The 27,907-nt window shown below is 39.2% G+C and overlaps 1 long non-coding RNA gene across 2 annotated transcripts in view; it reads right to left on the bottom strand.

Annotated features, from left to right (window-relative positions):
- Positions 1–27,251, bottom strand: part of LOC130167497 (uncharacterized) — a 105,295-nt gene extending 78,044 nt beyond the window's left edge. The window contains exons 1-2 of one of the 2 annotated variants that reach the window (XR_008827296.1): positions 26,987–27,251; positions 24,599–24,698 (exon numbers count right to left, since the gene is read on the bottom strand). This is a non-coding gene — a long non-coding RNA (uncharacterized LOC130167497). Of the gene's footprint in view, positions 1–24,598; positions 24,699–25,187; positions 26,057–26,986 lie in introns of those variants that run through there. The other variant, XR_008827297.1, reaches the window with a different exon arrangement.
- Between the last annotated feature and the right edge of the window lie 656 nt (positions 27,252–27,907).

Genomic DNA, 27,907 nt, shown 5'->3' with positions numbered 1-27,907 from the left:
TATTGTTTCAGATCCAGAACTCATCTACCTTATGGCTATGGTGAGATCCTGTCTTGTGGTAAGATATTTCCAAACTGCCAAATATAATGAATGATGCTTGCATTTATTCTAAATGAAAAGGATGGCTCTTATTCTCTTACCGTTTGAGGGGTCAACAGTAAAGTAGTCACAAAAAGAAGTGACATAAATGCATCCATCCTAACACAGACACGCACATACACACACACACACAGTCATATTCTATTTGTTATCAAAAGAATGAGTCATGCCTCTGTGTGTTTAGTAACACAGGGAACATTGTCATTTACTGTAAAAGCATGTGACAGCTGCCGCAATGTTTTAATCTCTCACTATCTTCCTGTCTCTTTCTCTTCTCAACCTATATTGTCTTTCATGTATAAGCTGAGAGCTAAAGCATGTTATCGAAAGCAGTCATTGAGCCTCCAACAGAAGTTATTGGTGTTTCTCGTGTCCTTGGGACTTTTCTAAGTCTTCTGGGACTTGCATTGCACAGGCCAACAGATATTCTCATTTATTCCCATAATAACACTTTTTAGGGTTCAGTGAAAACTTTGATCGAGGCTGTTTATTAAATGGTGCTATACTGTGGAAACTTTACCTTAGGAAATCAGTATACAGTACCTTTGCCAAAACCAAGGACATGAGTAGAGTCACATAATCATCAAGATCAGCTGTTAGTTGCATCTCAATCAAAGAAGTTTTTTGAGCTTACTCTGCAAAGAACGTCTAGCAAGGACAGACAAACACACTATTTTGAAGATCCTGCAATGTTCCGAGTCTTTCTGTCTCTATAGAGTCTGGATGATCAGTGTATCGGTGGGTTAGTAGTTTTGGGTACCAATCTGTGGCACTCTACATGAGACCAATTTCTTTACTCAAAGTTTCATTAGCTACGATGTGATACAGTGTGATCAAGGTTTGATATCTTTACAAACTGTTCAACGCAAAACGTACACTTTCAATCAATCAGCCTCTACCTCTATGACACTTTGCATCAGTGGCACTTTGTGTGATTTTTTTGGTCCCTAGACTGTCAATATGTAGAGTAACAAGCACTCATCTTCTTCAGGGAGCAGGAACACCACATGACATAAGTTGTCCCCCAACACCGGTAATAGTTTCTAGATCTGAGAGGCTGTGGTTGTTTTTACCAAAGGATTCAAAAGACTCTGTACCAAATATGGGTGGGATACTTTCCCAGGAAAATGATTTGTGTTGGATACCTCAGCTGCTGAAATCACAACTTACATCTACAGACAAGCGGAATCAATAATAAAGGGCATTTCCTTAAATAAACTTTGTGGAAACATCATTGCCAGAATGAAGACACCAATTAAGTCTTTGAGGCTGGGTTAGAATTAAATGATGGATCGACTGTGCCTACAGTAGTGCTCGTTAGAGGGTTATATCAGGGCAAATACTGGGGGCCTGTTGGCAACCTCCCGCCACTCTCAGGTGTCTGTCTGGCTGAACCAGCTGGGTCTCTGGCACCGCATGGTGAAGCTGACAGGGGCCACTGGCTGGAGTTGGCTTCACAGAGGTCTCAGCTGGCAGCAAGCTGCTAAACCAATGTTCAGGGACGTTCCCTCTTGAGATTGAAATGTTGTTTTATGGTCTAATAAATGTGTTGGAACGCTCATCCCTTTGCTCCTCTGTAGAATAATGTTCATCAACAGACAGAGAATTATTGAAATTAGATTTGAACCAGTTACATACTAAGTTACTCTCTTAAAATTATCTTTTGAATGTCTTTAATTATCTTGCTTTCTAGGCTCAGTTGTGATGTTTTGACACCATCTGTTCCTGAAGTGTTTTGGGCTATAGTGTGTTCCTTATTTACTTACATGGTTTCTATCTTTTGACTGTGCTGTCTCTTTCTCTTACAGCAAAGCATTACTAATGAATTTTGGAAATTATACTAGAGGAGTATGCAGACTGACTGGACAGTTTTTGTGACACACGGGACATCATCAGGACCTGTGTGGGTTAATCCTATTCCAGTGAGTGACAGTAAGTCATGCAGCATATCAATACTTCTTATGTGCATATTTATATTGGCTCTCATGTCACAAAGAGCTCATGAGGAAATAACTGATTATGAACATTATTAGTATTATAATACTGCAAATCCATCACATGTGAAAAACACGTAGCGAGGATGAAAAAGAGGCAAAGTGTACAGCAGTATTAGAGGTTGAGATTAATGTGGGGTCGCCATGTCACACAGGTTTTAATGCACTTAATGAACTGCCAAAATACGTGGAATAGGACACAAACACAACAAACTTGTAGAGCATTTTAGCCTTTGGCTTCATGGTGAAATCCTAAATCTGTTATAACAAAATCCTGCGGTTGGTCTGTTTGCTCTCAGACCACAAACAAACTGCATCAGAATCTGCTTCAAATCTGACAGAGACCCTCCTTCCCAAGGCTCTCTGCCTGGTTGTTTGGTGTGCAGCAGAGTTTTGACAGCTTTCATATCAGCACAAACAAACCAAAATGGGTAAACACACCCTTGTTCCTTTTAACCAAATGAAACAAGCAAAGTATAAAAGTACCTTTAGTAACTCCTATATGATTTTCAGTTACTGTTTGACAGTGACACAAAGACGACAACTATGGGACAAAAAAAATATACCTACTGTATATTGGAAAGATTAAAAAACAGCACAAACGCATACATTTTTAGTCTTCACCCTCGCTACTTCCCCTTACTAGGCTCTATATTACTGTATGCAACCACTCATCTTCACCCATCTACAGTCTAAACCTCAGTCACACCTTTAGCCAAAAAGTAGGGGACAGTTTTTCAAGATCTATTACTGCCCTTCCACAGTCACCACAGTTGACTAACACCAGCTGTTTTTATGTCAATGGCTGGAGAGAATAAATGTGTGAGTAATGTGTAACTGCCGTGGTGTCACCCTGTTCTTAAAGTCATTGCTTTGAGTGGATTTGTGGCTCTTTCAAGGCAGATTGCTGCTTCCTCATGGCTGCCCTGCCACAGCATGCCAGCACAGCTGTTGCTGACTGTTGTGGTCTATGCCTCAGTACTGATGAACATTATCATAGGCTGACCATGCAAGAGGGCAGTTTAGGTTTTAGTTCCAGAGTGACAGATTGTGGTATCTAGCATTGCCTTCCACACTATCCAAGATTTGTGTTAGTAGCTTACTATTCCTGCTGACGAGACATATTTTTGGGCTTCTGGGAATGGTGCATGGAAAGATAACCAGTTTGACTCTGGGCTCTCTTTCTTGCAGTTCCTACTAATGAGTGATGTGTCATACATATGTAGTCTACAGTCTTTCAACTACTACCACCAATTCTCATTGGTGCAAACTGAATAGGATGTACTGATGTCTAGACTGTTGGCATTGTATTTCTGTATCTGAACATTCTGGTGATACATCATGACCATAACTATTACAAGGCTATCTTTGACAAAGTGATTTTTACCTGTCTCCCTAAGGGCAGAACAGCAGGAAATTAATCCTTTCTCCTTTTTTATTTTCCTTGCAGTGCAAACAGAGGCGTTGAGATTTCTCTCGCCATGAATTTTAGGATGTCAGTTTTTAACCTCCATCTTGCTCCTGATGGAGACAGCAAAACCAAATGATCTGCAAAGAGCAGTAATGTAATTTAATGTCACTGTTTTATGCTGAGCCCAGGGGTTCTGGTCGGTCATGTTAGCAAGTCTGTTGTAAATGATGAAAAATATTAGAGTGCAGCCTGGTGTCGCACAATGACCTTGACTGAATTCAATTTTGCCTTCGATGTGGCCCTGCATTTATTATTATTAGAATACATAGATTTTATGACATTACATTTGTTATAGTAAATAATTAATAAATACATGGGTATAAGGGTTAAGGTCATCCTGAATTAACCTTAGTAGATATAAAGTAATTAAATCAGTAAGTGCTGCACACACCTGATAATTAATTACTAATTGTAACCTGACAGTTGATAAACACAATGTTTTGATGGGTCTATGTAACTGGCCAAGTAACAGTGTTTTCATTGCCTCACTGGAAATAATGATATTGTTGCAACTACTGTATACGATAGTTTATGAAAAGTAGTAAGCTGTTGCATCTTTTGTCAAGGGCAAGAGAGAAGTTTGTTTTGCATTGGTTAATGACGACTGTTCTACATCAGCCATTGGAAATATCGTCTATTCTATGAGATGTAAGGAAAAAACTAGAGGCCATCTTGCAATGGGATTACAGTTGATGTTCTGACCCATGAGCACTTATGTAATAGTGTAGTTCTTACTATATTATTACTTGAGTATTCAGTAGTTTTGGTTCCGACCAGAACCATCTTCGTACCCAGCCTTGATTATGCTACACTCCGGTTAAATTAAGTGACTGTGTTTTGCACGTTTGACACACCTGACAAAAGTATTCAAAACCACCACTGTGGAAATTCCCAAAGACAGATATGATAATTCACAGTCATATTTGCTCAGGTCTTATATTTGTCCTTCAACTTATATTTTCTCTCATTGTTGAGGATTTCTAACTATTTATTGATCAGCCACCACTGACCCTCTCATAATCTAACATCTCACATGTCTTACCATGCCACAGCAAATGTCAGAGGTGATATTATTCTGGCCCTGAAACCATCTCTCAAAGACAACATTTAATTTCCTGTCACTGAATTGCACTTAATACCTGGTAAACAGTTTACATTCCACAACACAGTAATATGTTTGGAAATCAGAATACCACAGGGTAGTTCTTTCTCCTGTGTGCTATAGTCATGGACTCTGTTTCTCCTTAAAAACAAACATAAGGCATTTACTATGCAAGAACGATGATGCAATTTTGGTAGCATATTGCTTCTCCTAATGACTGCTAGTCTCTCTGTCTCCATTTCCCCAGCGACTCTCTGTGATGACAATGTGCCTTCTCAGCCTTCCACCACCACACTTTGCTTCTGTGCATGTATGTGTGTGTTGTGTTTGTGAAAATGAAATGTACAGAAAGAAACAGCAACAGCTTCGTGGTCACATGAATACAGAACAGAATTACACACACACACACACACACACACACACACACACACACACACACACACACACACACACACACACAATGTCACTATGAGCACTGTGTGCACTGCTGTCTGCCACAGTGGCTTTTTTATACTACCACTGGGGGGCACTGATGATGGAACTGTTTTAATTCTACACAAAATGACAAATATGTAATTTTATTATTCTGTTGTATTGATACATACTAAAGATCACAATGTTATCCATCTTCACACTGACTACTGCAATAACTCATGAATGGAAAACTGATGCCATTACTTGTTACATAACCAAACGGACATGATAATACCTACAAAATAATTTAAGTGTCTTCCAAAAGTCGACAGCCTGGAGCACTGGGACATTTCCCAGTGGCCAAAATGTCGATTCAGCCTGACATGAAGAGTCAACTTGACCAGCTATAATATACAGTAGCAAGCAGGATGGACCTCTCAGAATCGAACTATCATGTGCAACTCTTGGCAATGTGCATAACAACCTTCTGTCTGCCTCTCCACTGACAAATCCTTTTGCCTGGTAAAATGGAAGTTAAGAAGAAAAGGAAAGGTGAAGCAGAGTGGGAGGGAATAAAAATAGTAAGGCCATCGCCACAGATGCAGTTAACTGCTACACACCAAGTGACATGTTTGCCAGTATGACGTTTTTCAATACTTCTGTCATGCTTGATGCTTGAATCATTTGAACATTTGAGCCAACTCTCATTCTGTTTTTAAAAAGTATAGGCTAATTGTTTTGTGAATCTACCCTTGTGCATCTGTATGTGCTATGATTGGTGTTTTCCTAGTGAGTTTTTGAAGGTCGTCCCATAACTATAGCATACATGTGAAAGTATTCAGCTACTTGCTACTTGACAGTCCCAAATTTTTGTATTGGATCATTTTCCTCCTAGATGAACATAGTGGCTAAATTTATAACTTCTGGTACATGTTGCGTCAACAAATAGGGTTAGCCTGCAAAATTAAAGGTCTGGGGGTTTGCGTCAACTGGGAATGATTCAAAATCCTGGCCTGAATTATCGTTTCAGTACGCCCCTGGTGACTTCTATAAACAAACCTTGGACAAAAGCACAAAGTGCCTGGAAGTAACCCTGAATGAAAAGAACACTGCATTCTTCTCAGGTGAGGTCGCAGCCAAACAAAACAAACTTGAACAAACTTGTTTGTTCTACAGATTAAGCTTGTTTGTCCCTGGTTTTTCTGAGTCACCCACCAGTGTGGTAAGGCAAATTAATGTGCATCTTGGGCATCAACACTGAATAACTTCTACTTCTGCAGGTTTGAACAACACAAACGCGTCAGCCCACTTCTCTAATTTGCACCTTTATCCTATGAATGTACGAATTGTAAATTAGAGGCCAAGCCAGGATAAAGCACCGGGCCTCGATGGAGCCACTGGCAGACCTAGGGCAATCAGAAATTAGGTGTGGTGTTTAAGCTGCTTAATTACTGGCAGAGCACCATGTCCCAGTAATTTTGACGGACTTCATATGTTCATTACCTCGGGTAAATATCTCCCCATCATTGGTGATGAGGACTTTCAAAGACCTTCGTTTCCAGCTTCAGTGGAGGATTGTCACAACACTTAGCCAGTATTTTTCCTATAAGCAGCAACAGGGGCTTGATGATGATATAGTACTCATGCTATTACAGCTCACCTTCTTCTCACCTGGAGAAGCCAAGATGCTGATACTAGAATTATTTTAGTTGACTACCCCCACTGTCGTTAACACACGGTGCGGCCTCATTTAATTGGACAGAATGGTGTTGAAGATGGATGTAAATCTACACCTTGCCTTCTGGATGCTTTAATTTATTCTTGACATACAACAGCTGGTTAGAGTTAATGTTCTGCTTAGCCCTATCTCGACCACATCTACTTGATCACCCTAGGTCATCTCCCCTGTACTCTTCACCTTGTGAATGGGCAACAGCAAGATGCTTCTCATTAATTATTGAGATGAACACTGTCACTGTGGATACTAGTAACTGTAGGGTGAAGTTCTAAGCTGAAATGAAAAGGTAGACTAGTGTAGGGTAAACCACCAGGAACTGTGGCCTCAAGCAAGAGCACATTTGTTCTTAAGTATGGACTTGCGCTAATTATCTTGTACTTAGTTTTCTTTAGGGTACGAGCAAAATTCATGAGGGGGAAAACAATTGTTTGACTCTAAAAACATAGTGGCTTAATTGTTATGAATTTGAATTTGGAATGGCTTGCCAATTTACTAGTCATTTTTTTCTTCTTTTTTTTTTTCATTTTTGTATTCTTGTTGGCATATTTCATCACAGCAGTCTATACATTCCAGCAGTTAGGAAAATTATCTCACCTCTGCCTCAGGGACTTTATGCAGATCACTGTCCAGTATCATCCTCTGTGGCACCCAACAGCGTAACATAGCCTAGTGCAGGCTGTAATGAAGAAATATCTCGATTGTCCCCCTTTTGATCACCTTGCATATTAGTAACATACTGCTTTACTTTACAAATATGTTTTTTAGCATCTAACTTCATGCAGCCTCTTTATTTCTGTCACAGTACGGGACTGTTCTGATGACACATCACTGATTGATGTAACATTTTCTAATTGTTGAGGGTCCTCTGATAAAACTTCTCACTTTGCTAATTTTGATTCTAACAGCAGGACTTGAACCTTCAGTGTGAAATTTTGCTTGTTATTCTTGTATGACATTTTTTTTGAATGAGACTTTCCCACAAGCGATGCGGAACAGACGGACATGGTAATATTAAAGGCATTGATAATGCTAATGATCAAATCTCATGCACCTCCTCATGAAGAGGTGGTATTCTTCAGTCTGAAAGAAGTGAAGTTTTTACAGTTAAATGAGTTTGGTGAATTTGACTTGGAACACTCACTACAAACAAGTCTCACAGAAAAATAAAAGTGTGAGGATTTAGGACAACAATATGAAAATGTTCTTGCATGAGGCCCGTTTTCCCCAACACTAGAGTGATGGTCAAGGACTTTTGCTGTGATAAGCCTTATATGCGGGCATTGGTGGTAAATTAACCGACCATAGAGCAAGTTATGGAATACCAACATTTACCATAAAACTCACCATTAAAACCAATAATCAAACCAAACTTTCAAAATATCAACAGAGGTCCCTTTGCTACAGAAACCCTAGAAAGCTCAGCACGGTCTAAAACAACCCACTCAATTAGATAATTAGGATTTGCAGTAAAATCATTTGCAAAGACCTTGTAATGATAATAAAAGGACTACAAAGTAGGGGTGAAAGATTTCATCAGAGACAGAGACAGAGACAGAGACAGAGACACACACACACACACACACACACACACACACACACACACACACACACACACACACACACACACACACACACACACACACACACACACGCGATGAGCAGTACAAGCTTTTCCCGTCCACATTCAGGTACAGAACCAGTCATGGACTAAGTGAGCCATATCATGCTTTGTGCCATTGTCTAACTAAGTCATTGAGGCAGAATGGGCTACTTGGTTGCTTTATGAATTTGTAGTTATAATCATGCTAGTCTCATTCAGTACATGTTCAATTGGTTGTTTTTTCCTGTGTAGATATTAATCCACTGATGCTTTTAATAACAAAAATAAGTAAACATATGAAAATATTGCATACAAAAACATTGATATCTAAATTTGAATCCAACATGTTTAATCTTCAGTATAACATGTTGAACATCATTCAACATTTTCAACGTGTAACATACAAGGATGACTTGTGCTTTCAGACATAAAGCAAAAGGGTCGGCAGGACTAATAATTAGCTGTATGGCATCTGGCTGGTCTGTGTGGATTTACTCCTATGAAAGAGATCTTAATCTGCCCTCTTTCCTCCTGTCCTATTGGTAACCAGTGGAAATGGAAGGCATACTTTATGGAAATGGACGATGTGTTTATGAAAGATGAGTGTTTAACGGAAGGACACACTGAGAAAGTGATAACTCCTGTCTTATCTGCACCCAACACATGTTATCCATTTCTATCTGTCAATGTGATATGCACGGTGTGTGTATGTGTGTGGAGAGAGGGCGAAAAGAAAAAAGAAGAGAAAAACCCCTACATAGTGAGTGGCTTTAGTAAGTGGGATAAATTAAAAAAAAAAATACATATATCAATGAACCAATAAATAATTGCAGTATTCTAACTCAGCTCATTAGTATTACTTGTTATTTCAACTTTCTTGTTTTGTATAGTAACAAAATCTTTTTGTCACCATGGATAAATCAGAGCAGAGTGTGGCACAGCAAGTCAGGAACACTACCACACACACACACACACACACACACACAATAAATATTTATTATAATAAATATTTACAAGCCACACATGCCCTGATAAATTTACCTAAGAACTATTTTGAAAACACTTTCCGAGGGGATTTTCTACTCAAGTATGAGAAAGTGTTTTCCACAAGCCATGTTCATCTCCTGCTGGGGAAGATTTGAGATTCACTCTCACAAACACTGTGAAAAATGATGTTCAGTCACAATGTAATACATTGCAGGCATTCAATATTGTTATACTGTAATGCTGCTACAATCTAGTTTATATTGGCTGCAGATTAAGTGCCTTGACACATATTAAGACAACAAAGCTGGTGACGCCAGTTGCACTAACCTACCTTCGGTACATGTCTTATTCTGTGATGTAGCTGTCTCAGTAGACTATTACAAACTTGTTGAGGTGTATAAGCATTAGGATTTCTTCAACAAACAAGCTCTAGTTGAGGCTATTAAGTGAAATACTCCACATTTATTTTAAGTTGTATATTATGCTTCATATGCTGTTTGGGCTGTTACATAACACAAGTTTGATATGATGTGGCACTGTATTTTTAATCACAGACAAGGGAATTCACATTGAATTACTCTGCTGATATATGGCAACATGGGAGCAGTAAATTACATTAGAAATATGTGATATGTACAGCTTCTCATTAAATATTTTACTATTTTGAATTGGTACAGATAAATGCATTTTGAAAAAAAAAATCTAATATGTTGTAGCCTACCTCAGAGAGTCTTCAGTTTCCATTCTGAATGTGTGTGTGTGTGTGTGTACTGTAACGATGACAGAAAGTGTGCCTTCAGTTTTATTTATCTGAATGCTGCTGTGTTTCTCTCTGTATGTGTGTCTGAGTGTGTTTATATGAGAGGGGAAAAAGAGGGACTGAGTGTGTGTCCCACAACCCGCCCGCCTTCAGCCATGTTCTGGATCAAACATTCCATCTGCTCACTACTGTCCTGCTGTGTCCTGCAGCAGATACTCACTCTCTCTCACACACACACACACACACACACACACACACACACAGTTTTTCCTCTTCCGCCTGCAACCCACCATGAGATGTACACACACTAGATGCTCCCAAACGACAGTGCACACACACACACAAACATGTCAATCATCCATCCCACTCTATGCAGAGAGACAGACACATATTGAGCTGCAACTAGCCAGAGGGCCCAAAGCCAGGCATGGGTGGACATGAAAACACACATACATAAATACACACACACACACACACACACACACACACACACACACACAACACACACACACACACACACACACACACACACACACACACACAACCCTCCCAGTACCCTATCCAGCCGTCACCCAGCAGTGACTCAGATGCAACTGGCCTATTTCTAGGCTCTGGGGATGAAGAGCCCAATCTTCACAAAGAGGAGAGATATGAGCTCTGGGAGCTCTGCTGATCCACGTCAAGCCTGTGCTCGAGATATCTGTTTGTCTGTGCTCAGACAGAAAGATGAACTGTTACGCATTCACACCCTATTAATGCATATAACTAACTCTGCATCTTTTCTGTCCCGTAGTTTTGTGCTTCCTTGTCTCTCTCCTCTCTGCTCCTGTCGCCTTCTGCAGGTATTTCTGCCTCCGGAGGTGTTGAGTCTGAATCTGCTATGTTTTCACACTGTGCCCTTCTGCTCTGTGTGGCTACTTTAACTTTGTTGTTTGAATCCGACTTTCCAAACACACAGCTTCTGTTAGGACTTGGGTTTCTTTTATGGATCCCACGCACCTGAATTATTAAATGTCAAAGGAAGACAAGGAGGTATTTTCCATCTCCTTCTCATCGTAGCCCCGGGACAGACCATAGCTGTTCAAGAAAGCGAGATACATCAAAGAGACCAGGACCATCGTCCCACAATTCCCTCGTCTCATGCAACTCGGGCCATGCGGTCAGGGAAAGTACAGCATCCTGTGGGATGATGGTGTTGTTCCCTAGAGACAGAAGACAGTGTTCAATAAAGCATTTTGAATGTGTGTGTACCTGTGTGACTGTGCAGGATGTATAGAACGACTGGAGGGAGATGAACATTTATATATCAGGTTCTGTAACCTTGCAGTCTTAAGCCAATGTTAATTAAATCCATAAAGGCTTGCGAACAAGAGTGCATGCCATGTAGAGTCTATGTCTTTATAGGGAGATTTAATGATGTGCTTACGTGGTTTCATTTCTCACTTTGTGATTAAATGAATGTGTGTGTGTGTGTGTGTGTGTGTGTGTGTGTGTGTGTGTGTGCGCAAGTGCGTGCATTTGTCAGATTTTATCCCCAACTAGGAAGCCAATACATTTAAAGGTAAAGAGGCCAGGTCTTCTGCAGGGGTTAGGTCTGCAGGCTCAGCTGATCTCAGTAGAAAATTCCAAGACTGGGCCCTAAAGAAGTCGATGGCACAAATGGTCTGGCACCAACTCCCACAGCCCAACACATTGGCAACAGATGGAGCTATCAAACGTCCTACTTTTAAATATTATTCATGGCTGAAAAATTGCTCAGGAGAATTTTATGATTATTAATGAATTGTATTTTTTTCAGCTGCTGGAGGTATAAAGAATTATGAATTAATAATTACAGATTTTGGTGATCAACCAGTTTCACCCTGAACATTAGAGAAAGTTGCCAAGGCAAAATGGTTGTTGGACTAATGGAAGAGGTTTCCAGATCATGTGAAATGGGTAATTGAGATGCTGACGAAAGTATTACATGGGATTAAGAGTAGAGGTGGCCCCTACATTGGTCACTTAGGGGGGGGGAATTATTGGCACATATTTAACTACACTCTTAAACAAAAAAATAAAAAGGAATAGCTCTAATTCATGAATAGACATACAATCCCAGGACTGCTAACATGAGTAAATAGTAAATAATACACATTTAGGCTTTCAATTTCAATGTATCCTAACTAAAATATTCTAAATTGATTTTGAAAGTAGCTTTCTGGCTGATAGCTCCTGTATAACAAAATTACAGTGTTCACCTGGGCTCAGCGCTGTTTAATAGCTACATTCAAGTACTTGTCAAACACATCAGCATTAACAGCTTGCACTAGTTCTCTTTCTCTCTAGGAAAGAAGAACCCTATTATTTTGTGCGGTGACTCATGTCTAAGAAATTAGCAATCTTTTACTATGTAAAACAGAGTCATATGTACAATTAAAGACACATTAAAGAGTTAACTTCACTAAAATTAAAACAAAATAAAGTAAGTGACTGGGGTTTCAGTGACGTTGCCAATGACTAAACCGTGTGGTTTCTTCAGTTGTCTCATCACTGAATGATTCCCAGGACTAAAAACATGAATAAATCTTTCTGTAATTTGTGAACTTAATTGACTGTTATTGATGGTTGGACAACCTTGAAATATGACCTCCAATCCAAAGGTCAAACGAGATTAAATCTCTGATGGTCTTAACTCAAATGACCTTTTAATTACAGATGGGGGACAAATTAAAGGAAAAACCTGAATAAATGAGTGGAGAAACAGAAAACGCAAACGCCTCCAGAAAGGGAACAGAAAGTCACTCAATGGTTTGATGAGTATGAAAATGATGTGAATTGTGAGCTATGTCCTTCACAGTCTCCAGAACCCAACTGAACACTTGACCAACATGTTAGACAGTGCTCTCCATCACCATCATCAAAACACCAAATGAGGGAACACCATTTGGAAGAAAGTTGTTCATCCCTCCAGTAGAGTTCCAGAGAAAAAGCACTGAAGCAGTTCTGGCAGCAAACAGTTGGCTCAAAATCTTACAGAGACACTTTATGTTGGCTTTTCCTTTTATTTGTCAACCGTCTGTATACCTAAGTAGGCTACGTCATCATGACAATATTCTTCCAAGGCACTCAAAAGGTCATTTCAAATCCCTCGACACTTCATTTCCAACATCAAATGTTTATTTGATGTAGGGTCTCAAGCAAACATTTCCTTAGCATAAAAGCATTTTGCTGTCTCTCCAGAGGGCAACATAACCTATAGAAGAAATTCAGTATTCAAAACATAACAATAACAAAAGATAACATTTTTCTTTAACATCTGTTGCAGGCCAGTTCACTTAAGCTTCATTTGAATGAGGCAGTTGTCATGTACAAACCCACATCTTCCCATTCACTACTTCCTACGTAAAATACGATTCATATTTACTCTACTATTTTCTTGTTTCTATTTAACAAGACTACATGTAAAAGGAGGAGGGAGGAGGGAATATAGGAAAGGGTGGAGGTATTAATAGAGACTATGTTAATGAAGAACTTATAAATTAAGGAATAGATGGATAGATAGGTTGGATAGTTGGAATTAAGGATGGGTAAAGGGGAGCAGTTGAGGGAGAAAATGAAAGACAGGATTAGTCCCTGATGGGAACCACTGTGGTTTTCCCATCTGCTGTGCATCTTTTAACCTTGCGTGTCCCAGCCAAAAATAGATTAGTTTGAAATGTTTCATGAATGTGGATGTACATGGTAAAGTGAGAAGAGGTGAGCGAGCGAGTGAGCGAGCGAGAGAGAACATTTTGTGCATCCTCGTACAGTGGCACATGTTCTTACTTGCACCCATACATACATTCAGTACATTATTAATATTGGCATAGCATGTCTGTACATGTATGCAAGTGTGTTAGTGAGTCGTACATACATTTGCTGCATATTTAGGTTCTGGTTAGTCAGTTCTTGTCCGTGTTCCTGCCTTTGCATCATGGTGAGGTTAAGCACTGAGCATTAGGACCTGGCATTCTCATTACATTATAAGATGAGTAATGCTTGGCAGTGGCTGCTACAGTTCAACTTTACTGTTACTGCCGTATGTCCTCATCATCCCTGTCATCATTATGGTTGCCGTTATCATTGAAACCATCATCATTTTCATAAATACAATCACATCACTGATGTTTTTTTCTCCTTGTGGTTGCAATCATCGTCATTGCCACAAGTGGCTTCATTTGTCATAATTAGAGTGATCCTCTTTGTATCCGTCACCTTCACGACCATCATCACCATCATCTCTTCATCAACGTTCTCATTGTAGAAGTCGTAATTATTCGTCTTGTCAACATAACTATCATCATCATTCCATCATCATTACTGTCAATAAATAAGCACATTTCTATTATTAATATTGTTTTATTAATAATTATTATGCAGTATACCCCCCTTCCTCCATCCTTTTAAAAAACTTTCTTAAAACTTTCTTATTAAACTAATTTAGTTCCTAATTATCAGTGTGATCATTTGTGCACTGAATACAAATTTGGGCATCGCTGGAATTCCCTGCAATGTGTTCATGAGCTCAGTTTCTTTCACAGTTTAAGACAACATAAAACAGACTGGTGATTTGTTCCACTTAATGGGTGTTTCATAAGTCTTTGCAAAAATGCGCCTCATTGTCTTGAATTGAATTTTATCCCTCATAACAGAGCCTTACAGCAAGGTTTATTGTATTAACATCCTTTCACTGTTTTGGTTGCTTAAAACTGTATCTAGAGGAATGTAAAAAGCTGTTTGCTCTAAGTGGATAAAATGCACACTACCAATCCCATATTCCCATACTACCTGAATTTAAACTGTAACCCAAGTTTGACCTTGGGTTACATGTCATGTCTTTGCAGCTAGATGGTTTGATTATCCAAGAGCCAGTTCCAATTAAATGCTCCTTTATAATAATGAAAAAACAGAAGTCTCAGCACCAGGTGACATGACCTCGAATACAAATCATTCAAACTAGATGAACTACGACTATGGCAGTGATTCCAGTGCAGAGAATATGTGTTTCAGGTTCCAATTTACTTACATTCATAGTGACGATTTTCTCAAAAACTAACCCATTTCCTTGTAACATTTCCTATAGCCATGTCTACAATTTCCACTCTGCTTCTCTTGTAATTTACAAATGCCGCGTGGGTCGCTTGGAGAATTTAGCAACATGACGTGACAATTTTCCAAAAAACATGAAAAGCCACTAAGTTTCACAGAGAGCGGTATCCGCTATTAAAGATGTACAATTTCAGGGGAGAGCAGAAGGCTTTTGCATAGCTCATCCTCTCCCTGCAGTAAAACGGTGTTTTTATGAGTCTGATGAATATTTTAACTTTTGGGGCAATTACATGACTCTAAATGAGACGAAGCGTACTTCAGCCAAGCTAAAATATGCAGGAGCTGTGAAAGACATGATGAGCAGCGCCAAACAAGTGGTATGTATCTGACGTAAACACTTCCAATATACTACGTTGACTGACCTTTGATTGTGTTCATCTGTTGTTTTGTCATAACTTCATGCACCAATGAATGGGTTGGATTGCATTCATTTTTGGTATTTACACTCATCTAGTTCTCTCCACTTCTCTGTCTTTCTTTCCCTTTTACACCTGTTAGAGACTGAGAAGTTCACACTACAAAAATCATGAGCACAGGCTTATTAACAGTTTACCAGCTGTTCAGAAGACTCATCTACATTCTGTACAATGAAAAGAAAAAAAATTCTCTGAAATTCTAATTTGCTATTTATTCTCTTACAGTTCAGTTTTGAAGCCGTAAAACTGATTAACTGCCACAACAATTAACAGCTCCTATGCTTTTTATTTACTAAATGGAAAAATTTCCACAAACACCTGCCATCATATTTCCTACAAAAACAGGCCAGAGCAGCTTGCATTTTACACATACTGTAACTTATAATGTAGCAGGCAATAACTGATAATTATATTACTGTCACATAACTCAATAGAGAGTATCATTCTAATTCAATAAAACTCTCACACAATGAAAAATACAACAAATTTATTTAACACTTTTTATCCTTATCTCTGTTGAACTGTCACTTTTTTCTCTTTTCTATAGTGCATTCACAAACACACTGCAAAAGCAATATCATTTCACTGTTTCTGGGTCTGCGGCCCATGGGGTTCTTTGCTGACCCTACTGTCACTCATATCTGCAACAAACAAAAAAGAAACCTCAACAAAGCATCGAGTAAGCAGTTTCTATTCTGCTGACCACAATGCCCCTCCACTAAGGCCAATCAGACTGGGATGAGTTACTGGATGTCATGGACCCACACAAACATGCCCAACTCTCTGTGTGTGTGTGCCTGTGCAAAGGGATTTGCTCTATGTCAAGACAAAAAGAGATACAGCATATTGTTTGTGAGGGACACACATACACACACACACAGTAAAACTTATGCTTCCTCACTATACTATAAAGTCGTGATATTGGTTTTGTAGGCTTTTGGGGTTATACTGGATTTATTTTGTTGTGTTTGCAGGGTGGAGATATTAGCATAATCTGGGTCAAAGCCTATGAATGAGGATGTGGATGCATGTTTTACTGTTCTCCCCGAAGACTATAGCACAGCCCAGTTCATACATAATTCACTTGACTACAAGTGTCTCTAAGAAGAGATGGATAGTGAGAGAGAGAGATAGAGAAAGAAAGAGAGAGAGAGAGAGAGCGAGCGAGAGAGAGAGCGAGAGAGAAAGAGAGAGCCTAACTCTAGCCAAAAGAGAGATGACAAAAACTCAAGCCAAAAATAGCCAGTCTTCAAGACAAAAGGGCAAAGGTCTTGTCAACTGGGGCCAAAATTAATGCTCATTTCACATGTACAAAGAAACAACAGTTTTAATTAAGAAATAAGAGGGAACTTTAGTCAAATTTTGGTCTGATGGCATCTCTGTTCTAGTTCTTGGCCTCATCACAAATTTCACGAAGGGCCAAAAAAAGGGTTTGCAAAAATTGGTCAAAAAGTTGACACTCAAATGAGCAAAGATTATGCACTGGCAATGTCTTTCTTTTCCTTTTTTTTTTTTGTCTTCAAATTATTGTCAAACTGAGATCCTGATTGGCTAAGTACATATGCACCTAAAGAGCCTTGTTAAACTGTGTCTCCACTGCAATCATTGAACTATAGGCTTTCAGGAAAGATACCTTATAGGTATTTTTGAAACTATCATTTTCTATGTAGGCGTTGCTTATAATTCGTAATCCATAAAAATCAAAATTGAATATGGAGAGATTTTTCTTTCTTACAAAATGCATTTGTACTGTATTGGCCAGTCAGTGTAGTTAAGGTTGGTGTTACTGTTGGTTAATGTACATACAAAACCTAATCTCTCTTTTTTACACTTGTATGCAAGTGTGTGTATGTGCATGTGTTTGGATGTTAACAATTGTAATGTTTGCATGCAATACCAATCCTTTCAACAGAGCAAATTCAATTTCAGTCAGTGTACAAAGTACATACTTGATCATTTGTTTATGTACAGTACATGTGTGCACAAATGAGTTTGCGGGGGGGGGGGGTATACATCTGTGAGTGTGTAAAAGGGATTAAAAAAAAAATGCTTATTACAGAGAAAGGAAAAATGTCAGCAGGCTTTTTTTCTGCAGCCAGCTGCATTTCTTAGCCTTTTCTGACCAATATTAGATTTCTGCCTCCATTCAAAAGTAGCTGCAGAGATTTTCTATATCTCCTCTCCTTTCAAGGCAAAAGTTTTCTGCAGGCTGGAATCCATTGTTTTGAAGCTTATGTGTTCGAGTGACTTACATGCTGTGCCTGTGAACACAGTTTTACAGCATGTGTGCATATGCGCACATGTACTGCACATGTGTGTGCATGCATGGTTCACATATTCCAGTATATCTGTAAGTGTATGTGCAGGGTGTGCATGTTTGTGTGTACTGGAACCATGGCGCTATAAATAGTTCTAAATCATGCTGCATGGCATGGAAAGGACAGCGAGTCATCACATATAAAATATTCTCAAAGGAATAGGAGGCAAGGCTGTGACACCAGCACATACACATCTGACCAGAACACACTGAAAGCACACACACATCTGTCTAAAAGATTTATACTGAGTGCAATTCAATGAATATGTGGAGTCTACTGGTCCACAGTCTGCATGTGTGTGTGTTATTGGTCCATGCTTCTTTGCTTCCATTTCTGCACTGCAGTCTTTACCAATTGCATCATAATTTACTTAACCTAATGCAATGGTTGTAACATCCTTTACACAAGTTCAGATTTTGTTTTTTGTCCGCAAGCAAAACTGGGACTCTATTAAGTCATACATGTCTGTGCACACGTGAGAGCAATTCAATGCCAACGTTTCCTATGTTGCAATTTCTGTAGAGGGAAGAAGTAGTGAGTGAACCTTTTGGTATTACCTGCATTTATGTATAAATTTGTCTTCAAATATGGTCAGATCTTCACCTAAGTTACAATTATGAACAAATACAATATATCTTAACTAATGCATCACAAATCATTCTACTGCTCACATGTACAACATGAAAACATCATCCCAACAGTGAAGTACAGTGGAGGGAGCATCATGATTTGGGGCTTTGCTGTCAATGGGCCTGGACAGCTAACCATCATTGAAAGGAAAATTAATTATGATTAAAGTATCTTACAGAATAAAGTCAGGGTGACCGTCCCAGCTGGAGCAGGACAATGACCTCACACATTGAAGTACATGTTTTCCAGAATGACTTCAAACAAAGACTAGAATTACCGCCTCATGGTTGTATGCCTCCACCAACCAGCCAAGTTACAGGAAATATGGTCACAATCTCCCCTTCCTATAGCACTGAATAATGGCCAGAACATTATGATGTCACAATGAAGTTGACCTTTGACCATTTGGATATAAAATGTCATCACCTAATTATTTCAAACTGTAAAACATTTGTGTTGAATTGTGTCATAATTAGCATATGACTTTGAGAGTTATGGCCAAAACCAAAAACATAATACCTCCATTGGTTGTCGCCGGCGCAGAGGCATAAGAATCCAGCTTTTGAAATTGCCCAGTCAGAGCCCAGACCTTTACCCAATAGATATGCTGTGGATTGACCTCAAGATCACTGTTCACACCAAAAATCTGTAAGTAGAAATTATCGAAAATTCCTCCTCAACTTTGTGCGGCTCCGATCCACAGCTCCCAGAAATGCTCGTTTGAGGTTATTTTTGCCGAAGGAGGTTCAACCGGGTATTAAATGCAGGGTTCACTTACTTTTTCCACCAGTACTATCAATGTTTAATAGCTGTGTTCAGTAAGGACACAAAAAGATTATAATTTCCTGTGTGTTTTTAGCTTAAGCACATTGTGTTTGCATATACTTCGATAAAGATGAGATATTTATATAAATGAAAAAAACAAAAACAGTATGAAGAATGAGAACCTTAAAGCTGCATGAACCAATATGAGTCAGCCTGACATTGTCTTATGCACACCACCTCTCTGAACGCACAGGACACTGAGACTGTCCCATCCCAAAACAGCAGTTAAAACAAATCCTGTCCCGTCCCAATCCTGGAAGAATGACTCCTCTCCCATCCCGTCTAGTATTGTGTTCGGTATTGGTAGATGTTAGCTGTAAGATGCACATAGAGATGCCGCTAGCCCACATCAGTTACTGCAGCAGTAGTTCTAATGTAAGAGGGGGCAGCCTCTCTAAATTTTGGCGGCTGCATCATGCATCGTCAATCCTCACGCATCATGCAACGGTCAGAACAGACAGGAGAGGATAAAAAAAGACAACAGGAAGACTAGCATTATGTTTCAAACATTAGAACTGCATATATAAAAATTGAGCCAGTTATTTTGATTCCTGTTCCACCCACTCCCACTGACTTTTTTCTTGTATCCCATCCCAGTCATGTGACGAATAGTGAAATTGACTCCCATCCCGTGGGAATCCCACAGGAATCCCGAAAAAATTGTCAGCCTCTATTTACTATGCTTTCTACTTGCCAGTGGTCCATAGCAGCCACCATCTGTTTTCTCTTACAAACTAAACAGGGCATCTGTTTAGATCAAATTTCAAAAAATGAAATGAAAAAAAAAAAACAAAAAAAAAAACACCAAGTTTCCTCACACCTCTGTTTAGCTCCTTACAGTTCTATATACAGCATGGGCAACTGCAACTCTACACCCACAGATAACAAATTTTCACACTTTAAACCTGCCCTGCAAATGAGTAGACATACTGAAATCCAAGTAATGAATGAATGAATGTGTAAATATTTGTCAGTGTGCATGTCAGCACCCAGAGCCAACCAAAGTAAAGCTGCTGTAGTAAATACATCAATGTGTGTGGGCCATCTGTGTTTCTCCTACCAGCCTGGACAGGATGCACAATCACACAAAGAGTGAGTGTAAAACTATTCTCAGTTCTTTTTATATTTTGTTCTGCATTAAGTTAACATTTTTATCTTAAGCTCAATCATAAAGTAATCTTAAAAAACAAACGTTATCTCCGCTTTGTCAGTAAGTGGGATCTAGTACTCAGTCACAATTTATTTACACCTACATTACCTTATTAACAACCTCCTCCTGATGGAAATATCTATCCATTTAGCTACTACATACTCCACTATGTTAAGCACCTATTCACTCAGTTAAACCCTTTTCTTATACAAGTAATCTAAAGATCTACTGTAATAAAAAATATTCTTACGGCTGCTGTAACTTTTTACATCAGGTCTTTTTGGTTGTTTATCAAAGCTTGAGTATGTGTATTACAAATTAATTATAAGCTTAAATCACTGATGTTCCTTAAAGAATATAATTATTTTGATTTTCAGATACTGTTATCTGACAACTGTTGCATCCAATTTGGTAGTAGATAACTACATTCTTAGGGAATTGGATAATCAATATCAGTTGTCAACAGAGACTTTCTGGAAGACGTTCAGAAAAGACAGCACAAGTGGAAAATGACAGTGGTCTCCATTTCCCTCTTGGCCTTTTAATATGTCATTACATTTACCCTGTCACTACAAATGTAGGCAGCATGACCCCCCACCCACCCACTCTCTCATACAATCCAAACGGCCTTTTCTGACCTTCACAACATGTAAGAGGCCTCCTCTGATGAGAGCATAAATCAGGCCTCACCTGCAGTGTTGGAGTAACAGTGAAGCTGCCGTAAGACAGTAAGCAAATGTAAAACAGACATTTGCCTTCAGATCATTTGATATCACTCCCCTCAGTGAATATCTTTTGCATGAATTTATCTCACACATTCTGTGCTACATGCACAGACATGAGGAAATATCAGTTTGTAGTTGAAATGTAGCTAGTAAGCTAGCAGGCAAACATCAGCAAATACAGTGTGAAAGGTAGGAGAGCAGGTGTGTGTATGTGTGCAAGTGTCATGTCTGGAGGCCTCTGTCATTGTCACTCCTGTCCATTCCATATTTCTCCTGCCTATGCACCTGGGACGTTTTATTTTATTTGCCTGCCATAGACCAAGGTCTGGATGATTGATGTGCTCACATCAGCCTCTCTCTGCCTATTTATCAGCCGCCCAGTGTTCAGGGTAGGTAAGTCTCACGCACACACATATAAACCAACATGGAAATGCATACAGCAAAGAAGGCTAAACTTAACTCTAAATGAAGACAACTCAATTCAAGTTTGTGTAGACTTGCATTTTTTTCATGTGTGTATTTTGCATATAAAGTCTCTGTAACTCTAATTCCACAGTCCTGGTGCCAAAACAGGCAGCTTAGTTTGGAGTCTTGCAGAGATGGAATAAATTATAGCATCACTGTTCTAAATGCCAAGTGTTTATCAGCCATTTATGCCTAACAACCTACAGTTCATCACTATAAAATCTAAACTGCGAGCCAAAGCTGAGTGTGATATTAAAACGGAGGGTGATTCAAGAGATAGCTTATTCAGTGTTATCGGGGCTTTTCTTTTTGCAACTAGAGAATGAGAATTCTATGTGGCACTGCATTATCCATGGTAAATTTAAAGATCACAGTCAAGCAGTTCACACAAACATGGAGAGTGAGAGAGATGGAAAGACAAAGAGAGAGTTGTGAAGGGGAGGAATAGTGCAGTGGAAGATAAACATGAGTAAGAAAGAGTTGCAGGTATAAATCGTGGAAGGCATACTCATTCGCAAGGTTTGATTTATACTCTTTAAAGTGTTTTTTAGAAGATATGTCACTGAGGATGAGTGGCTAGATCAGTATCAGGTGGCATGAGTGACACAGGAAAATGCAAGTGAGGTGTGACTAACACAACAGAGAAATATTGGAGAGGGAGGGAAGTGGCTAATAAGGTCAAAATCCACAGTTGAAATAACTGAACAATTAAGATTGCAGACCAACTGCAACAATTAGAACATCACCTAAAATCCTAGGGTTGTAACCCCCCCATAAGGAACATCTGATTAGCTCCTTTTTTAGCATTCATGCATCACATAAACTGTTTAAAGAAGGGCAACTGCAACATTTGTAAGTAAATACAACAGTGTTCATGCTACGTTACGATAAAAGAAGTGCTGTGACATAAAAACAACCAGTACCTACATAGTCGCTCCCCATTAGCACTTTCCGCACAGTGCTGTTAATGGAACGTGATTTGTCCTGAGGTTAAATGACAGCAGTATTAGTATCTATTGCTTGTCATGTTCCACGAGTGTGTTTTGACATAAAGAGGTGCAGAAAAAGGTGCCAAGAAAGAAATGTGAGTCAACAGGAACAGGGGAACAGGCAGTGTTCAAGCAGCCACTTAGTGTGAAGAGTCATTAATAGGCAACGACAAGGCTGCATAGAGTGGATCTCTCTGCCTGTGTCACTGGCCTGAAGGAACATTGAGCTGAGCATTTATAAACTGAATTACTTTATACAGTTAGACAAGCAGACAGGAAGATTCTGTTCTGTGTTATTATGGTTTTGTCAATGTCATAGTTCTGATGAGATGATCCCTCATACTTAAACGGATTTGTGATTGACTATATAGGATAGAGTGGAAGGAAAACAGCTTCAAAGTGGGTAATTGATGAAAATCATGTCTTTGCAAATTGGTGGCTTTTTTACAACATTACCTGCAGCAGAGGGAGGAGGACGGAGGAGATGACCGATAGTGACTATTGTCTGTGTTCTTCATTCAGCTTCGCTCAGCAAAACTGTATATGCACACTTCAATATTTGTTTATCTATTGCAAGTAATATCGACATCGCAAAATTGAACAGTGTCATCGCACATCGCTAATTTTCCAGGTCTCTACTGAAATGTGAGTGTTTGTGTGAAGAAAACTGGAATGCAAGCACCTTGGCATGCAGGCTAGGTATCTAGGCGTGTTTTGTTTTTGTTCGTTTGGCTGCTTTGCAAATGCATCTTGTACCAGCATGGTTTAAAAGAAAATGATTTACAAATACGAAAATATCAGATGATGCATGGTGACTAACTTATATACATTTTTTTTTTTTTTTTAATATATTGCTGTGACATATAAAGTAGACTGAATGCTATGAATCATAAGACTAATTGTGTAAATCTTACTACTCTTGTTCTCAAATAGTGCACGGCCCTTTATTCATCTCGCCATGACAATGCGTCTGTGGTAGGTTGGCTTATGTGTCAGTGTAATCCATATACCCAGATGAGGTAGGTATATTTTGTTCACCTGCATGTACCCTTGAACATCCAGTAGTTTGCAAAGGATTCACAGACAATCAATACGCAGAGTAGCAGGTGGGCAGAGATTACTCTGGATAATGATAACAATAAAAGGATTGAGGAGAATAAAGATAGTGGAGAGAGGGTAAGAGGGGCTGGGATGAGACAGAAGAGACAGGATGGGGGCACGAGATGCTTAAAAATTAACAGTCTGGAGTCAAAGTCACCTTCATTACTCTATCGCCTTTTTTGTTACATAAATATACTCTACCTCCCTTTGTCTTGAAAGATGGTGGGGACTTTTTTTGTCAGAGCTTCTTATTCAACTAGAGACAAAGAGTCCTAATCTGTTTATGTCTGTGAGTAGGATCTGAGACTTCTGTGTGGGCTTTTGAGTCTGCATGTGTAACCACTGTGACCCGTGAAAAACGTACACATTTCATGTCCTCCAAGGATTTCAGTTACCAATCTTTGCTCCTCCTTTAAAGTTTGTCCTTTTAAGTTCCTTAAGGTTATACGTTTATTGGGTTTCAATTCCTTTACTCTGAAAGCTCTGTTAAAGTTATTAGTGTTATTAGTTAGACTAATGTTTCTTTACAATACCAGTTTTTATTTCCAGTCTTGCATGTCTAAAAGATATCTGCTTTTTGTGTAAATCTTGGGACCATAAAAAATAAACCCCGGATCTCAGGAAAATTAAGTACAAATGAAACATATTTCTCCTCAGTTAGATTCAATGTTATGTGCTCCCTACCGTCAGAATGGCACAGCATCCACACATCAACATCCAGGTGAGACAAGGGCATCCACAAGCAGTGATGATGATCTTGCCGTCCTCAACAGAAAGAACCGTCCTTTAAAAAATACAAGTATGCAGCCCAGTTATTTTATAGTTCAGTGTCTCTTTCCAGTTCATACTGAAACAAACAGTGCATCGCATTAACTATAAAAAACATTTAGGAACTAAACTGTCTCCACTGTCTTTTTTTCCTCCATTTGTTTTTCAACTTCTAAATAACACACATTGTAAATTCATAGTGCACACACATCAACTTTAACGCGTTTAAAATACACACAACTCACACCATGAGCTCTACTTAAGCTACAGCTGTGGCCATGAATGTTGCATTCAGCTTAGTTTAGCTTCTAGGCCACAATTATAGCCAACAGAAATGGGTGGCTAAACAGCTCATTACTATCAACTGCAATATATTCACTTCACATTGCACACAATATCGCGACTGGTCTTGCTCTATGACATTCCAAAAAAATAAAATAACATGCAACTGAACTCTTGAAACAAAATTTTAATGCTAATCAATTAACTCAGGTAGCTAACTCACCCGATAATCAAAGTTAATTGGAGACAATCCCCGACGGGGATTATCCTGCAGGTAACTTCTCTCTCAGAACTACTTTTCTCCCTCTGGCAATCCTGCCAGCTTCAGTCAATTCCAACTAAAAATCTTTTAAATCTTACATAAAGTATTTTACGTTTCTCCACATCAAACTGAGTGTTTGTCATACACCTGTCTAGCTGTGTGCTCCGCAGTAGCCATGGGGAGGTTTTGGGGGAAAAAAACAAAAACACTTCTGTATGCGCAGCCGCTTGAACAGCGATAGTTTGCAGGTGCTGCATTCAAGAAACTTCTGGAAACGGAAATACTACAATTGGCTCTTTGTGATACTGGACTGGATCATGTTTTTTTTTTTTTTTTAAGTAATTTCATATTCATTCATACATGTATTGTACATATTGGTTTTTAATCATTATTGTTTGTTGGCTATAGTCTTTTTCTGTTGTGGCATTTAGACACCTGTGTGTGCAGTACTGGTATTTTTCGTGTGTAACCTAAGTGCAATAAACTCTTGATACCAAACCCCCCTTACTGCTGTTGTGCAACTGAGTGCAACAAACAGCTGTGCATGGGACATCAACATTGTGCATTTTAGCTCAAGCGTGCATAATGCAGCGATTACATCATTTCAGTTTTACACCCTGCATGTTCTCCTGCTTTTCTCTTTTTTTCCCTTTTCTCTTAACACTTCTTTCCCTTTGCCTTTTCATCTTAAGTTGGCTGGTACATCAACATCCAACACAAGTTTATTTTATGTTCTCTCTGGTGGTTCCAGTGCACAGCATGTTGCAGTGGTCCAACTCTCTATTGTGTTATCAGAGATCTGTCGGTATCTGTCAGTGTAAGATAGACTGAAGAAGATAAAGAAGACGTGACAGCAAAACAAAGGGAAGTAAGCTCTGGGCTTCATTATCATATTATGAGACACATGTATAGTGTTCCAGTTACCCTAATGTGTAAATACAAAGTATCTTCCAAAGCGCTTTTCTTCCACTTTAGAGTTGGTGTATTTTCTTTTCCACAGAATTAGATGACTATACTGGAAAAAAAAATAGATATAAAGTTCAGGTACTCATAGAGTTTGGGAGTAATATCAGCTCTGACCTTCAGCAGACTCATTCAAGTGGAACAACCTTGGAAGAGAAACCTTTGATACAAGACAGACAAATCAGTGATAGCAAGGGAGTTTCTGCTCTTTTTTTTATATATTTATTTATTTTTTATCCACAAGTCAGTTTGAATATTCTTGCTTTGCCACCTGCTAATATTATTTACATTTTTGTTTTAACAAATAAATACTAATTTTAATGGGGTGAACAAATAGAGCTGTGTAAAGCTGGAGAGGCATTGAGCGTAATTACTGTAATGTTTTGCTTCAATAATTATTTTGTGAACTTGATGTAACAGCTTGTGCATTCTTGTGATGTCAGCTTAATTATTTTGCAGTCTCAATAAAACAAGCTTTGCTGTTTTTTTTTCTTCTTTTTTGTCTTATGTCTGTTGTTACAGACATAAGACAATTTCTGCCAGCGATTACTTACAGCAATTAGTCCCCATATTGTAAACAGTGTGTCACTATAGCCCAGTCATATTACAAGAAAAATACTATGAACTACATCTAGTTTTGATACTATAGGCTGCTGTTAATTAACTGTTGATAAGGCGCACTAGCAGTCCCTGTAATTAAACTACAGGGATACTTCTGGCTGGTTTGGATCCTCTAGGCTACAGATCTATTTGGGGTATAGCTGCCATGCCTGTGTTTAGTGTGTATAGGCGTTCACCTGCTCTCCTACAGGAGGTAGGAGGACTGACACGGATGTGTAGGGGCTTCTTTTTCCAGTCTTCTTGCCTTTCAGATGCAATCAGAGGTGAATTTCGTGTTTGCCTCCTTGCGGTTTTGTGTGAGATCAAAAACGGTGGCAGGAGTCAAACCGGGGGACACTGTAGAAAGAGGGAGGCAGGAAATAGCAAAAGTTTCACAAATTGCTGAACTGCTATGACTGAGCTTGACTGACTGTAAAACAGGGTGTATTATATGATGGCGAGTTGAAGCTGGGACCTTGTATTTATAGCAGAGCGGGCATCATCAGCAAGTAGCCCGACCTCCTGCACACCTGTCTCCGCACAGAGACAAAGAGAGAGAGAGGGAAAGGGAAGGGGGAGAGTGGGTGCCAGCGAGGAGGGAGGGGTGGCAGAAGTAGAGGGCCTGACAGAATGACAACTTATAGTGTGATGGCCATTTACAATGCCAATACCAGGAGGGTGTGTTGACATGCTCTGCAGAAGTGAACCTATAAAGCTTGTTAGAGGGTTCGATGCACTAATAAAACATGGGTTTCAATGTGTAAGCAACACAAGCATGACAAGCAGTAATGATAAATATACCATTAAACATATTCTCAAAAGGGAAAAAACTCTGCCTCTCTATTTCTTTTTCTGTAGTTTTTTTTTTTTTACTCTTCCTCTCAATGGCTCTGCACTGGGACCAATCAGTGTATTTTTGCTGAAGTGCAAGACTGAGTGTGTATGAGTCAGTGTGTATGTGAGTGTGTGTACTCAACTCTCCATCACTCTGGGGAGTTGTTTAAGGTATCAGAGGCGGGAGCTGTCTGAGCTAAACCCTTTGAAGTAACTCATCTCGATGTCAGAGGACACCATTAGATTGTCTAATATGTGTGTATCGTGTGTGTGCATAGTGAGTT

Source organism: Seriola aureovittata, chromosome 4, assembly GCF_021018895.1.
Source record: "Seriola aureovittata isolate HTS-2021-v1 ecotype China chromosome 4, ASM2101889v1, whole genome shotgun sequence".
NCBI classification, from domain to species: Eukaryota; Metazoa; Chordata; class Actinopteri; order Carangiformes; family Carangidae; genus Seriola; species Seriola aureovittata.
Note: the sequence above shows the minus strand (reverse complement) of the source record. Positions and strands in the feature narration are given on the sequence as shown.